Source organism: Gossypium hirsutum, chromosome A13, assembly GCF_007990345.1.
Source record: "Gossypium hirsutum isolate 1008001.06 chromosome A13, Gossypium_hirsutum_v2.1, whole genome shotgun sequence".
Classification (NCBI taxonomy): Eukaryota; Viridiplantae; Streptophyta; class Magnoliopsida; order Malvales; family Malvaceae; genus Gossypium; species Gossypium hirsutum.
Genome location: NC_053436.1, coordinates 108,410,961 through 108,414,663, shown reverse-complemented (window position 1 = coordinate 108,414,663; position 3,703 = coordinate 108,410,961). Strand labels below are relative to the sequence as shown.

The 3,703-nt window shown below is 31.0% G+C and overlaps 1 long non-coding RNA gene across 1 annotated transcript; it reads left to right on the top strand.

The window, feature by feature from the left end:
* Window positions 1–590: 590 nt before the first annotated feature.
* On the top strand, window positions 591–1,819 carry LOC107894928 (uncharacterized). Its single transcript, XR_001683322.2, has 2 exons — window positions 591–1,319; window positions 1,609–1,819. It is a non-coding gene; the product is annotated as an uncharacterized lncRNA (long non-coding RNA).
* Window positions 1,820–3,703: the final 1,884 nt, after the last annotated feature.

Genomic DNA, 3,703 nt, shown 5'->3' with positions numbered 1-3,703 from the left:
TATAAAAACAACAGTAATAAATAATATTGAAATAAACATTGTGAAAGAAGAGATTTGGAGCAAATAACATACAACAATATTTTTTAAAAACAAAATATATTTACTTAAAGGGGATGATATGCATACAATAATAAAAATCATGAAAACAATATATAATGAAGATATGATAAAAATAAAGAATAAACGATATACATGACAGAATAACAAATCAATATATAATGAAACAATATACACATAAAAAAATAAAATAAAATAATTTAAGATTAATTTATATAATTTTAAAATAAGTAATATGCGTGAAAGTTTGAGATAAACCAAAAAGATGAAATAGCTAAAATAAACAGTATACAAATTAGTAATGTAAAAATGGATTTTTAAAATAAATATCAAAAGAAGAAGATTAGAGTAAGCATATACGAAATACTATACATTAGTTTAAATAAATAATACACATAGATTTAAAAAAATAGTTTAACGTAAATAATATATATAAGAATACTAATGTATAAGAGTATTTAGATGAATAACATAAAAAAATTTAACAACGGAGGATGGAAGAGAACTTTAGAATAAATAGGCATATAGTAAAACAAATAAAGCATATATCCAAACGTAAGTATAAAAATAACATACGAACATAAAGTAAATTTGATAACACAATTTAAAACCATATGTTAGAAAGGTTAAAAAAATTGAAATGAAAAATAAGAATAAAAAAAAACGAAAAATTACATAACTAAAATAAACAAACTCAAGTGAGCTAAATACAAACTAAAAGGATTAATTAATAAATAAAACAAGTAATTGAAAATGAAATAGGGACCGAAGTGCAGTGCGCGCGAACGCAGAGGGACTTAAATTGGAAATATACCAGACCCTCAAAACGCAGTGCACAAACAAGGACTAAAATGCAATAGCGCATAAGCTTTTGGAAAAAATTAAAAAAGGATAGGAGGCCAATTGGAGTCCAATGAGACGTGGCACAAAAGGGAAGGGTTGATCGCGCAAATTTCCCTTTTGAGCAAAAGGGCGCGGATCCTACTACGGGTCGGGTCGACGCGCGGGTTCCCTTACTCCCTATACGGCGCCGTTCTATGTTGCTTATAAAAGCTCCAATTTAGCCCATTCTACCGAACCCTAGCCTCCTTCCATCTTTACCAGCAGACCCTAGCCCCATTTTTTTAACCCCATCACTGATCCACCACCAAGAACGGTGACCGGTGGTTTTGAGGGCTCCGGCGAATCTATTTTCAGCCTGAAAATCCTTTCTTGACTTCGATTTGAACGAAGCAAAAGAGAACCAGTGGCTTATTCGCAAGGTGAGATTACTATTTTATTTCGTTATACTAAAAAACAAAACGAAAAGAAAAAAATGAAATAGATTCGAAACACAGAAATATAAGGTGCTTAAAATCACCTTTCAATCTTTTGATTGCTCTTCTATTCAATATGCATATATGTGTAAAAAAAGAGAGAAAGAGAGCCCTTACAATCGCTCTGTTCTTGCTTTTGTAGCCGAAACTGAAAAAGAATAAATCAAAATACAATTTTTCTTCATTTTTCCTATTTGTTGTTGTCGTGCTGTCGTTTGCTTGTTTTTGTTTGCAGGTACGGGGTGACGTGGAGGCATGAGGGTGGCGTACAGAGGCGTGCAGGGGTGGTACGGAGCGTACGGCACTGAGGGGCTTGGTTGCGGCGCTAGGGTTTCTGTACTAATTTTTTGTTCTTGGGCCAGGGTAGTTGGGCTTTAATTTGTAAATGGATCTTGGGTCATGTAATCTGGACTTTGAACATTTAATTAATTATTGGGTTTTTATTATTTGGTTTGAGGTGTAAACACTAAATTTTTGTCTGACTAGAGTTTGTTGTTTAATTTTCAAAATTTTAAAAAAATAAAAATAAAAAATTTTCAAAAAATAAAAATTACATTTTGACCCCTAAATTTTTCCTAAATTTCATTTTGACCCTTAAACTTTTTTTAAATTTCACTTAGACCCCTAAACTTTCCTTAAATTGCATTTTAACCTTAAATTTTCTAAAAATTACATTTAGCCCCAGAAGTTTTGCTACATTTGTGATTTGGTCCTTCAGACAGATTACGTGATTTGGGGTACCCACTTCCCAATTTTCAGGCCACAAACATGGGTGGCTGCTCCTTCTTCACCCACTACCTGCAAATAGCATAAAAACAAGCAAAATGGGAGAAATAAAAAAAAACCACACAAAAAAGAGGAGGATCTCCCATTTGAGAAAAAAAGAGCAAAAAAAATTTCTAGCAAAAAAAAAAACAACAAAAAATGAGCATTCAACAATCTAAGCAAGAAAAAACTCCAATATCCGGCAAGCAACCAAGCAACCAAGGACTAACCACCATTAACACCACAATCAAGCTCCCAAACCAAAACCCACTCTAAATACCGGAGCCAATCGATTATCAGCCACCCCAAAACCCAAACCTCAACTACCCGTAGCCTGATTTCATGTGGTGCATACGGTGGCTGCTGGTGACGCGCACGGTGGAAGGAGAGGGAGAATAGGCAGCTTGAAGTTTGGATTTTTTTTGTTTGCTGCTGGAACTTGTTTGTTTTGGGGGGGGGTTTAGTATTAAAAAAAAAGAAATATTTTAGTTAATGGGTTGGTTTATATAAGGTTTGATGGGTTAAATTTAGTTTGGGTTAATTAGTGGGTTGGGTGATATGTTAAGTTAGTGGGTTGGGTTGGTTGTGTTGGATTATTAAGTTAGTGGGCTGAGGTTGGTTTGTGTTGGGTTGAAGTAATTTGGATTTTATATCTTTTATGTAGATTTTATTTGTAATTGGGCTAAACAAAAATTGGTCTAAAAAAACTACAATAAAAAAAAAATATTAAATTTTAAAATGGTCGGGTCAACCTGACTCTATTTGCGTCAATCTGGTCCAGTGAAGATCACCAACAAAGGCCCATTTCAACAGCCCGAGAAGAAAAGAGATTAATTTCAGTAATCCATAACATTGGGGCTTCGGTATATTCTTACCCTTTTTATTATTATTTACCTATTCCGAATTTAATATATATATTTTTATAACTATATTATGTACATATATATATTTTTTGTACATATCATTATTTTATATTATTGTTGTAAAAAAAATTTATGTATATATTTTTATGTACGTTTCCTAATATTTTCTTTTATTATAGATATTATTATTATTATTACATATATTTATTATATGCATATATATATGTATTTTTATGTACATATTTTTATTTTATATTATTATTACCAAATATATCATTTTTTCCTATTTTATTATTAGTACATGATTTGTTTTTTTTTGTAAATATCGTTATTATTGTTATTCTAATATTCTAGTATTTCATGTTAATATTTTTCATTAATGATATCTTTTTTTTGTATCGTTTATCTATTTTTAATTTCTCACTTTAGGAATATTTTTTCTCATGTTTTAATTAATTTAAAAAATAAGGCAATGTACCGATTTAACATTAAGCCATCGATTTCATCGCTATGTTGGGTGAAATTCATTGGCTCGTGTTAAAAACGGGACACCCTTTCTGAAAAATCGAAAACTAAAAATTCTCATTTTTCAATTGGATCACGAGTAAATGTCAGATTGAATTTGTACTTTTGAAAATCAAGACAACACAAGTTTAATAAGATACTAATTTTGGACGTCGCGAGGGTGCTAATACCTTCCTC